This window comes from Benincasa hispida, chromosome 6, assembly GCF_009727055.1.
Source record: "Benincasa hispida cultivar B227 chromosome 6, ASM972705v1, whole genome shotgun sequence".
NCBI lineage: Eukaryota > Viridiplantae > Streptophyta > Magnoliopsida > Cucurbitales > Cucurbitaceae > Benincasa > Benincasa hispida.
The window spans coordinates 39,339,106-39,352,116 of NC_052354.1; the positions used below are offsets into that span (position 1 = coordinate 39,339,106).

At 38.9% G+C, this 13,011-nt stretch overlaps 1 non-coding gene across 1 annotated transcript; it reads right to left on the reverse strand.

Annotated features, from left to right (window-relative positions):
* Nucleotides 1-6,696: 6,696 nt before the first annotated feature.
* LOC120080666 lies at nt 6,697-6,803 on the reverse strand. The gene has a single exon (XR_005482616.1). It is a non-coding gene; the product is annotated as a small nucleolar RNA R71 (small nucleolar RNA).
* Between the last annotated feature and the right edge of the window lie 6,208 nt (nt 6,804-13,011).

A 13,011-nucleotide genomic window follows, 5' to 3' on the forward strand; every position in this document is an offset into this window, starting at 1 on the left:
TTAAGGAGTTAGATGTAACTACAGGGGCAAAACGGTAAATTGGCTCAGTTGTACTTACAAGCATCTATGAAGGGTTATTATATTGTTGATTGGTTATATTCGATGGACACATAAATGTATCTGTGGTAAGAAGAGTTTAACTGTCGATCTTTAGTGGAATGTCTGGCAGTTAACGGATAGTGGATCTCGTGGCTAAAGAGTTTAGTCATTTATTCACGTACCATTGGAGCTTTGAGCCATAGGTCCATAAGGTCCCCTTGGTAGCTCAATGGATTCAAGTTGAGAATCAGTTTTTGAGTCATTTTGAAATGTTCAAATTGACAAGAGGGAGTTCAATTATATATGATATGATTCAACTGGTTAATTATATTTGATATGATTGACCTTATGTATGAGATACATTAATTAGAGGAAAATGGATATAAATATGATTTATATCTAGTGGAGGAGAAAACACTATGGTTTATATGTGATATTAAACCTTAGGTTAATGAATATAATATGATTATATTTATTATTCTTAATTGGACAATTATGGGATAATTGTGCCTGCCGTTTTCTCCGTAACCGTGTGATAGTGGGAAGTTTCATTCAGTTTTTGTAACTAAAGAATAAAATGAAAATCGTTTTCATTTTGCAAGAGATCACGTAATTCGCTCATGCATAGTGTATATTGTCCATCGCATAGCAAACTGAGAGACTATACGATAGCTCGAAGTTACTACACAATCGTATACACGTGCGCCTATTTCTAAATGATCACCTAAGTTTTTCTAAATGATTGTCTAGCACAGAGCGTTTACTAAACGATCGTCTATACGATCGCAGCCTATTTACTACACGATCGTGTACCATCTTCTAAACGATCAAGCATTGTCTATACAATAGAATAAGCCTTCTTCCACTTGCTTGGTCGTTGTATACAATCTTTATATCCTCCTCCCCTCTACCAAATTCCAATAGAGCCCACTCTTTGGATTCTCACACCGAGAATATCGAGGATTCTAAGTGATGGTGTCATCCCCCTTCTTCTGTTCATATGGAGGTCGTTCGTGACTAGACAACCGGTGGTCTTTGGTGAACGATTGCTTGGACGTTCCAGCGGGAGCGAGAGAAGCAATCCCTTTGGAGAGAGCGAGTTTTCAGTGAAGAAAGGTTCTTCAACTGGTACGTATTTCTCTTGTTACTTATTGTTTAAAGCATGCCGATAATTTGTTGTTTATTGCATAACTTATATGTTAGATTGTACATGTGGAAATTCTGTCACAATGTATTTAGAACGATCTGCTTCCGCTCAGATGAAGTGCTCCCTTAAGGGCTAATTCAGGGTCTTGAACAATGAGGCACCTTACCCTCTCACTGGCCAGAGAGGGGTATAATTTATAGTTAGACTATAACTCATTGTTCATTAGAGGAATCAATGGTACTTAAGAAGTTAGATGTAACTATAGGGGTAAAAACGATAATTTGATCCAGCTGTAGTTACGAGTAATTTGTGAAGGATCAACTTACTATTGATTACTTATATCCATGGACACTGAAATATATATACAATGCGAAGAGTGTAGCTATCGATCTTTAATGGAGTAATCAACAGCTAATGAATTTTGATTAATTTAATTAAGGAGTTTAATTAATTAATCTCATATCATTGGAGCTTCTAATCTATAGATCCATAAGGTTCCTTTGCTAGCTCACTAAGGGTAAAATAAGGGATAATTGTTTTTTTAAATAGTTTGAATTGTTCAAATTATTTAAGGAAATTAAAGGTGTTAATTATATTAATATGAATAATAAAAAGTATAATGTATGTTGATACATTCTAATATATAGTTGATTATAAATATGATTTATAATTAAAACTATATAATATGTGAGAGATAAATATTTGAATACGATTCAAATATTATTTATAAGAATAAGATTCGTATAAATACTATAGGTTAAAAATAATGTGAATGAGATTCATATTAAAATTGTAAGTTATAAGAGAGAATTGCATTTTAATATGATTGAAATGCATAATATATAACTAATTATATATTATGCATTTTAATCAGAGCTAGTTTGTGTCTCTGTATTTCTTTTTGGAAACGAAAATTAGAGAAATGGAGGGTGTTAACTGCTTTGTGAATGTTGGTTTACAAAAATGGATAATTTCAAGTTTTGGCACTTAGATTTACTGTTTTAATTTGATTAAAGTTGTAAGGGCCTATTGTTTTGGGCATTTAATTCTTGTTACTGAGTCTGTAAGTTCGTGTCGACCGTGAAGCAAGTGTTATTGAGGAGATTGATGCAATTTGGAGCAAGATCGGACTCAGAATGAAGTAGAATCATGCATTATGTACTAGAGCGTAAAGGGATAGCATTGCAATGCTGTCCTTTACGTTGTAGTACAGAAGGTCCAGTGTTGGGACGCTCGACAATAGCATTGCAACGTGTTGGGAATGTCTTAAAACTCGCAGTTTGTAATTTTTGAACATATTTTATTTTGCAATAGAAGTATTATTGAGATTTCATTCAATAAAAGTGTTATTGAAATTGCATTTTGTTATAAAATCCAATAAATAAACTCATGACTATAGTATGAATACTTTCACTTTATGTAGAGACATAAAAGAGGATCAAGTTTTAGTATATAGCCAAAAAGGTCTATAAGTATATGGATGAGATTGGGTACCTCATCCTGGGGACAATATGGCTACGACCCACTTTTTATATTGATACAAACAATGTGATCCCAAAATCATTCATGTGGAGACATGCGAGTGGGGCATCCTATGCAAAAAACGTTTGTATAAGACCGGACCATGAAATACTCACTTTTCTTTATAACAATCGTTTACTGTTAAAACTGACTATTTCAAATCGATGGCCTAAGGTAACTCGATCTTATCCTGAGTTAAGTATGAACTCCTATTTATTCGAGATTATCCTTTGATCTGCATAAGTGAGAGTGGTTCAACATTACTGCTCAATAAGCCTCCCATTTTGGGGATAAAACCCGATAGATAGCTGGGGACATAGTCTTGCAAGATGGAATTCACTCCTACCCATCTTAAGGTTAGTAGATAGGTTGTTCTTTAAGTACTCATTCCTGGTCATGACATAGAGGGATATGGTTTATTAATTGGACTATAAATTAATTGTTCAATAGAGAATCAGTGGAGCCTTAAGGAGCAAGAAGTATTTACAGGGGTAAAATGATAATTTTGACTTAGCTGTAAATACGAACGACCTGTGAAAAATAGACTTACTAATTATGGTTAAATCAAGTGGACAAAAATATATCTACAGTGAGGAGAGTGCAACTACTAAGCTATAGTGGTATGTCTCGGTAATTAATGAATATTGATTAATTCGGTTTAAAGAGTTTAACCAATTAATCTAAAATCGTTGGAGCTCATGATCTGTAGGTCCATAAGTTCTCTCTATTAGCTCGTAAGATTGAACCTTGGATTAGAATATTGAGTGAATTTGAAATGTTTAAATTCAATTTTAGGGTTTGGATAATTATATTTGATATAATTAAACGTTTAAATTTATTGAAATTAAACGTATTTAAAGAGTTTGATATATTTAAATAATGATTTAAATATTGCTTACCTGAATAAGATTCATGTTTGAATAAGGTGTTTTATTAATTTAATATTTGATATTAAATTATTGTTATTTAAATTAATTAAATTTGTTTAATTAATTATTTAAAATCAAATAAAATTTCAATTTTAAATTCAATTGTAGAAATTGAATATGCACTTAATTTAATTTTGTTTAAAATTAAATTAAATAAATTAGAAATTTATGTTCAAAGTGGAATTATGTTTTTTTTTTTTTTTTTTTTTTTTTTTGCAATTGTGGGTGGATTTACCCATCTTCAAACACCTAGCCCATTTTGTTAATGCATTTTGAAGTGTCAAAATGCTTAATGATGAAGTGCTTGCATGATAGAGTTGAATAAATACTTCAAATTCTCTAAACTTAGAGATGAACAATCTGTTTTTGAGAAAACAACTGTAGAAAATAGTTTTCAGCAAACGCTCTCCAATCCACCTTAAAATTTCCTCTTAATTTGGAGTTCCACCACTCAATCCAAGGCTGAGATTAGTAGAGAAGACACTATTAGTAGTCTACTGAAGAGATTGAAGATCAATTTCGTGGAACTTGCAAGGAATTAGTGGAAATTTATTGAAGACGATCCTTTGATTTGTATGGGTGAGAGTGGCTAGATTGCCGACTCAATAAGCCTACTATTTTGGAGATTTGTTTGATTGGGGAGCTGGGAACACAACTACACAAGAAGGAATTCACTACTTCCTCAATGTTGGGGCAAGTAGATGATAACGGACAGAAATACACGTTATTATAGCAGAAATATATAAAACAATGAAGGATTGCGACGGTAAAAATATATAAAATTGCGTCCAAAAGCATTAAGTTTAAAACATTGCGATCGCATGCGTCCATCGCATTAAAGCAGCTAATGTATGTATTTTGTGTAGGAAAATGTGTTGGCGTAAGGCGGAAGTGCGATCCAAGGAAATTAGCATCCGAGCACATTAAGAGATTGCGACCGCAAGGCTATGCGATCGTTTGCGTTCGCAAAAATATGCTCAAGAAGGTGGTTGCATAGAGCTGGCACATTAAAGTGAAAGCTTAATAAATCATGATGGGACAGAAAGCTGACGACGATCGATTCTGAATTAAGTTGACAAGTCGTTAACGACACACTGTAGCAAGTACACTCAAATTTTCGGGGACAATTATTCGGCGCATCAGACAGAGAATTAATGACATCCCATCAGTACAATCATTTGAGAGAAAAAGCTCTTCACCCTGAAGCTCTATAAATACTGAAGGCCACCTTCATTAAAGGAGTTTGGTTTGGTTCTATTCCAACTAAGCCATATAGCGAGTTCACCACATAGAAGATAGTTAGCATTTACTTAGAAGGCAGAGGTGAGAGAAGAGAGAAGATGCCAAAAGATCGTCCTAGTCAGCTCGAGAGAGTGCCAGGGAGCGTGGAAAACAGAGAGAGGGCCGACTCTTGCGAAAGCAAGAATATTCTTTGAGCAGAGTAAAGAAAAACAGTGTAAAAGTCTTGGGAAGCAAGAAATTGCTACCAGGCTCCTTATCTTTATTTCTCATTGTCATTCTGTATTTCGATTTCGTTTATAGAATGAAACTTGCATTTCTACATCTGTTTACTCTCATTACATTACGCATGAGTAACTAAACTTTCGAATGGGTTGAGAAGCATTTAGCTAGCATGACCTAAGATCTTCATTGCATGCGATCATCTTGTCTTATGTTGTGTCCATCACCCCTTTAGAGCTACTCGAGAGAGAGTCTAAAGAAAGAACCTAAGAGTTGAGAGAGTTAGGTTAGAATCTAGACTTGAGAAAGCAAGATTAGATCTGCATAAACAAGAGGTAGAGACTTAGAGATAAGCTGTGTTTGCTAACATGCATCTCATGCACTCTAGAAATAGGTTATGATAGTATGTGGTCGCCTTGTGTATGTGTATGTCATTCATCATCGCATATATAAGAATAGAGGCTTAGACATAAGTCCTATAGACATCATCACATACATCGCATGCATTCTAAAACTAGAGCTATAACATTTGCATTGATAGATGACTTGCTGTCATATGTGTGTAGCATGATCGCATAACGTGAACGCAATCTTAGGAAGTGTTAGCTAAATCCCTTCTCAACCCGTTCCCTTGCATACTCATTGTACTTTCGTGTTATTAACTTTTTCCTCAATTCTGCCGCATAGACTTCATACCTTAAACAACATACCAACCAAGGCATTGTTTTATTTGTCACCGCAAAGAGAATTGAAGTTACCATCGCATACTGTTTCCTTAGTCCCTGTGTTCAACCCTGGCTTACCAGGCAACTTAGTAGGATTTATACTTGGATCTTGCTAAGAAAACTTGCATGCACAACGCATACTCCTCCATCGCATTATACTTCGTTATTTCATCGCATTAACCATGCATTAAGTTTTTGGTGCCGTTGTCGGGGACTACGGCAATACATTGTGCTACGATAAGTTTTTTATTTTCTTTGCAGACTCTCCTTCTCTGTGCACTGCTTCTCCTTAGGCAAGGGAAGAAGCAGGCGTCGTATGAGCGAAGGACAAAATCCTGAGCCCATTTACGACCCAGAGATTGAGAGAACTTTTCGAAGAAGAAGAAGAAATAGCCACCAACAATAACAACAAGAGAAAGATCCAAACATGGCGGAGCAACCAGAAAACAAAGCACCAAATGCAAATAATATCATGGCGAACCCTATTCTATTGGCGAACAACCGCAATAGGCCCATCCGGGACTATGCGTCGCCCAACCTTTATGATTTTTCACCAGGAATCATGAGGCCAGCTCTTGATGAATTGAGGTTCGAGATGAAACTGGTGATGTTGCAGATGATTCAAACTGCCAGACAGTTTGGCGGTAGTCGTGGCGAGGATTCGCATGGCCACCTCCGGAGTTTCATTGAGATCTGCAATACGTTCGTGTTCCCAAAAATCTTCGCTGAAGAGGTTCGATTAACACTATTCCCATTTTCGTTGTGTGACCAGGCACGAAAATGGGCTTATTCTCTCGAACCAGGGGAGATTACATCATGGGAACAAGTAGTTGAGAAGTTCATGAAGAAGTACTTCCCCCCGACGGAGAATGCCAGAAGGAGGAAGTTGATCACTAATTTTGAACAGGATATTGACGAATCACTCAGTGACGCCTGGGCGAGGTTTAAGAGGCTGGTAATAGATTGCCCGAATAATGGCTTACCAGATTGTTTACAGATGGAAATTTTCTATCACGGATTGAACCCTGCATCGCAGACGGTTGCCAATGCAGCAGCAGCTAGAGGTCTGCTTGATAAAACTTACAATGAGGCTAAGACCATACTTGATCGCATTTTGAAAAATCATGAAGATTGGAGGGAGAGTGACCAGCTGTCTCTTATACACATCTAGATGTGTATAAGAGACAGGACCATACTTGATCGCATTTTGAAAAATCAGGAAGAGTGGAGAGAAAGAGATCAAAGAGTGAGAATGAATGACAGTGACGCAAATAAAGGGGCCATCGCATCCCTTCAAAACCAAATGACTGCGATGATGAATTTGATACAAGGAATCACAATCAACAGCCCAAGAACGCATAGTGGGCAAGTCAACGCAATCAACCAAACGAGCACAAGTTGTGCTATTTGCGGTGAAGGCCATCCAATGGAAGAATGCCCGAGGAACCCATAGTCTATCTATTTTATGAAGAATAATCCTTTTTTTAATACGTACAATCCTGGGTAGAGAGACCACCCTAACTTCATGTGGAAAAATCAACAACAAAATTTTCAACCATTGGCACAAAAAGAAGGGCTACCAGGATTTTTCCCTCGAACAAACGTTCAAACGAAAAATCAAGCCAGCAGTTCGCAGGCACCGCAATCTTCTTATTTGGAGAATTTACTGAAGCAATATATTGAAAAGAATGAAATAATGCTTCAGAATCAAACGATGTCCATCCACAATCTTGAAATTCAGATAGAACAGATTGTGGGCGAACTCAAGAATAGACCGCAAGGGGCACTGCCGAGTTTAACAGAACTCCTCGCAACCCAGAGGGTACAGGAAAAGAGCAATGTCAAGTTGTGACGTTGCGAAGCGAAAATACTATGGTGGAGGAGAAGAAGAAGCTGAGTAGAACTGCTCCCATTACGATGAAACCACAGACCCCATTGACTCAGGAAGAAACAGAAGAAAAGAAGGCGATGGAACTAGAAATTGTGTCCACTTCAAAGCCAAAAGAACAGGGAACCGTGAAAATACAACTGCCACCATTCCCCCAGAGACTTAAAAAGAAGAAAAATGATGAAGTGCAGTATCAACGCTTCATGGATATGCTGAAATAGTTGCATATAAACATTCCTTTCATTGAAGCGATTGAGCAAATGCCAAAGTATGCGAAGTTTCTGAAGGACATGGTAATGAAGAAGAGAAACACTGGTAAGTTCGCAACGGTGGCATTGATGCAAAAAGCAAAAACCATTATTCCACAAAAAATGCGCGACCCCGGAAGTTTCATAATACCTTGCTCAATTGGAGGGTTATATATTGGTCAAGTGCTTTGCGATCTTGGGGCCAACATCAACTTGATGCCCCTTTCAATTTTTAAGTGACTGAATGTGGGGCAGCTGCCGCCCACGACGGTGACTCTCCAGTTGGCTAATAGATCCCTTGTGCATCTAGAAGGGAAGGTGAATGATGTATTAGTCACAATTGACAAATTTATATTACCGGCAGACTTCATCATCTTGGACTATGAAGCGACAAGGATGTACCCATCATCCTGGGACGACCGTTTTTATCCACTGATCATGCTCAGATTGATGTGTACAAGGGAGAGATCACACTAAGCGTGAATGGACAGAAGCTCAGGTTTGATATTATCAGAGCCATGAAATATCCTGAAGAAGAAGACCTCAACGAGTCCGATGATGAACCAAGTTTGAATGAAGAAGAAAAGTCTGAAGATGAAAATGAAGATGAGGATGCGACCGCATCCATAGTAGCCTGCAATGTGATCACAGAAACAACAACCAAAGAAGACAAGCTGACAATGAATGAAGAAAGAAAAACAACAAAACCATCCTTGGAATAACCACCAACAATAGAGCCGAAACCCCTTCCAAACCACTTGAAGTATGCGTTTCTGGGGCAGAATGAAATGCTACCTGTAATAATTTCCTCTGCACTTAATGAAGATCAAGAGAATGCGCTGCTAAGCATCCTGAAAAAGCGCATAAAAACAATTGGTTGGACGCTAGCAGACATTAGAGGAATTAGCCCCACATATTGCATGCATAGGATTCGTCTCGAGGACAATCAAAGAGGATCGATTGAACATCAACGCAGACTCAACCCTGCGATGAAGAAGGTCGTGAAGAAGGAGATAATCAAGTGGTTAGACACGGGAATTATCTATCCAATCTCCGACAGCACGTGGGTCAGCCCCATGCAATGTGTGACAAAGAAAGGAGGGATGACAATAGTCCCAAATGCAAATAATGAACTGATACCAATGAGAACCGTCATTGGCTGGCTGATGATGGGAATTTATATTAGCAAATTGTCAAGGACTTGATAACTAAAATTACGTGAACGCAATATGCGATGCATGTTCTTAAAGTATGCATTGATTATCATGCGTCGGTGGTCATGCGTTGGAATGAACTATGCGTTAATGAATGTATGCGATGACCATGCATTCCTGTCACAAGTTTTCTTGTGCTCACGCCAAGTATAATGCGAACACAAATTTCTCGGGTGATCCGAGGTCGAACTCAGGGACTTGTAACTAGATGTATGCAGTAATGTGCATGCGGTGGATGAATAAAAGAATGATGGAGGGGTTTCTGTGCTAACACTACTCCTATTCCTAACTAATAGACAACACAATGAGAATATGAATGAGAGGTAGAGACACGACAACTATTGACAAGAAGTAAATGGATGGAAAAATAGATAAAATGTGGAGATGTTTTCACTGCACACTAAGCTTGACCGCAAGGGCAACCTTAGCCAACGCAAGCTATGCAGTCATGCTACACATACTTGAGCCTAATTCTAGGACGTATGCAATGTATATGTGATAGTGTTGAGAAGCCTATGCCTGCCTAAACCTCCATAACCCGCTCACGTGCTCTCACCGCATGAGTGTGCTGGCCGCATATCACCACCATATCCTACTTCCTAGACGCATGCAATATCCTATCTGTATGGTGCATATGCTGTGTGATGGCAAACAGAGCTTATTCTTAAGTCTCCATTCTTGCTTATGCAAACCTAATCTAGCTCTTTCGAGCATCGATTCTAACCTAACTCTCTCGAGTCTTAGGTTCTTTCTTTAGACTCTCTCCCGAGTAGCTCTAAAGGTGTGATGGACGCATACATAAGACAAGGTAACCACATAAACTTGGCTGACGCATGATTATTCCTATCTCTAGTGAACAATAGCTTGCATTGCTTAATGCGACTAACCACTTACCCTCCCGGGTAGTTAGTTGTTGTTGACTTTACTCATAGACAAGTGTTGCATTAGCTTCACATTAAGAAAATAAGGTTTTCTCACACACTCACGCAATGCACACCTCTCGGTGGTTTGCTACATGCTTCATATCTCTAATCCACATGACTAAGTATGCGATATTTTAGCAGTCTCACTAAGTGATGCAATGAAAGTTAAAGATGCCAAGTAAAGAAGATGGATATGGAATCGAAGGAAACACATAAATGCATTGAACACATAATGTATTAATTCCTTAATCCTAAAATGTAATACAATACAATATAAGAAGAGAAGAGAAAATGAAATGACCGGCTGGAAGCAATGACTTGCTTCCAGCGGATGTGCATCAAGGCTGCCGGTGGTGTCATGGAAGGACGGTGGAGCTGACTCTCTCGAGATCTAGCTCTGATCGAAGGCTCCGGTCGTCACTTGGAATGGATGAGGGAGATGAAGAACTTTCAAGCTTTCTTCTCAAGCATTAGTCTGGATCGCGGGGATAATCCCTGGATAAGTTGAAATTCTGCTCAGCGGCTTCTATTTATAGAGCTTGGATTGCCGACCGCATTAATGGACTATTCTGATTCTGACATTCGTGGCGCGTTAGTCCTTTTCTGAATCTCTGCTGCTAACGGAGTGGTAGGTGAAATGTCAACATCATCTTTTGATTTTTCCGAGAGATGCGTTGATGCGTTCATTCCACCAACCTTACGTTGATCCCTCTATTATGCGTTATCGTGTAGCCGCAATCGTGCAATGATCGCATTTGCTTAATACTGCAACTTCTACACGATGACCGTAATCGCTTGACGATCGCAACTCCTATGCAATGGGCGCATGCGGCTGATTACTGCAACACCCATGAGTTAATCGAATGCCTTTGCCTTTGCGATGGATATTTTCTCCGCATGCGGCTGTCTATGTGGTAGTCCGGCTTCCGTGTTTGTATCCACTTCCTGCATTAGCTATAAAAATAGACAATTGAACGCATAATAATGGGTTAGCCAAGATTCTCAATGTTGAACGCCGCAAGCTCATTTTCTCATGAATTCCCAACATAATTGCCGCATATTCTACTTAACAGCCTTCATAATTCTAAATAAAAGGCCTAAGATGACACACATTTCTGCATGTCATCACAAGCAGATTTGCATGGACTACTGCAAACTGAATGCGGCGACAAAAAAGGATCATTTCCCTTTGCCTTTCATCGACCAAATGCTAGACCGCCTAGATGGAAATTATTATTACTGCTTCTTAGATGGATATGCCGGCTATAACCAAATCATGATTTCTCCTAAGGATCAAGAGAAAACCACATTCACCTGCCCCTATGGAACATTTTCATTTTGACGCATGTCGTTCGACCTATGCAATGCACCGAACACTTTTCAGAGGTGTATGATGGCCATCTTTTCTAAGTATCTTGAAGATTTTGTGGAAATTTTCATGGACGACTTCTCGATGTATGGGCAAACATACGAAGTCTGTCTCAATAATCTAGAGAAGATACTGAAGAGATGTGAAGAGACGAACCTTGTGCTAAACTGGGAAAAATGCCACTTCATGGTGAAGAAAGGTATTGTGCTTGGGCACAAAGTCTCCAAGGATGGACTGGAGGTGGACAAGGCAAAGATTGAGGCGATTGAAAAGCTTCCACCTTCAACGAATGTGAAGGCTGTCAGAAGCTTCTTAGGACATGCTGTCTTTTATAGACGTTTTGTGAAAGACTTTTCAAAGATTGCACGACCGTTGAGTGCGTTGCTGGAGGCAGAAAGGGCGTTTGACTTTGATGACCAATGCCTCAATGCATTCAAGATACTGAAGAACGCATTAACAATTGCACCTGTGTTGATCGCACCAGATTGGACACAACCCTTTGAATTAATGTGCGACACAAACAGTTATGCGATGGGAGCAGTACTGGCGCAAAAGAAGAAAACAATGCTACACCCCATCACATATGCGAGTAAAACCTTCAACCCTACTCAAACAAATTACACTACCACAGAGAAAGAATTGCTTGCGGTGATATTTGCGTTGGAAAAATTCAGAGCTTACTTGCTGGGAACTAAAGTAATAATTCACACTGACCACTCGGCGATAAAATATTTGATGACAAAGAAAGATGCAAAGCTGAGATTGATTAGATGGGTTCTCCTCCTCCAGGAATTCAATATGGAGATCATTGATCGCAAGGGGACGGAGAACCAAGTTGCGGACCATTTATCCAGACTAGAAAATCTAGAAGTTGACTGCAACCAGTCAGAGGTGAACGCAACTTTCCCAGACGAGCAACTATTTAAAATTGAGGAATTACCATGGTATGCGAACGCGGTCAATTTTCTAGTTTGCGAACAATTTCCTGAAGACTATACAGCCCACCAAAAGAGGCGGCTCAGACATGAATGCAAATCATATTATTGGGATGAGCTAAATCTCTAAAAAAAAAGGGATTAGACCAGATTTTGCACCTATGCGTACCAGATCCTGCTCACCAATGCATACTATCACAATGCCATGACTCGCCATATGGAGGACACTTTGGAGGCCAACGCACAGCAGCAAAGGTGTTACAAAGTGGTTATTTTTAGCTAATGTTATTCAAGGACGCAAGAGACTATGCGATGAAATGCAACCGGTGCCAACGCACGGGAAACATTTCATGGAAGCATGCGATGCCCATGAACATCATCTTAGAATTGGAATTGTTCGATGTCTGGGGCGTAGACTTCATAGGACCATTTCCACCATCAAATGGTCACAAATACATTCTATTGGCCGTCGACTACGTTTCCAAATGGGTAGAAGCGGTATCGTGCATCGCAAGCGATGCGGCGGTAGTCTCCAAGTTCTTAAGGAAAAATATTTTCACTCGTTTTGGCACTCCACGTGCCATAATAAGTGATGAAGGCTCCCACTTTGTT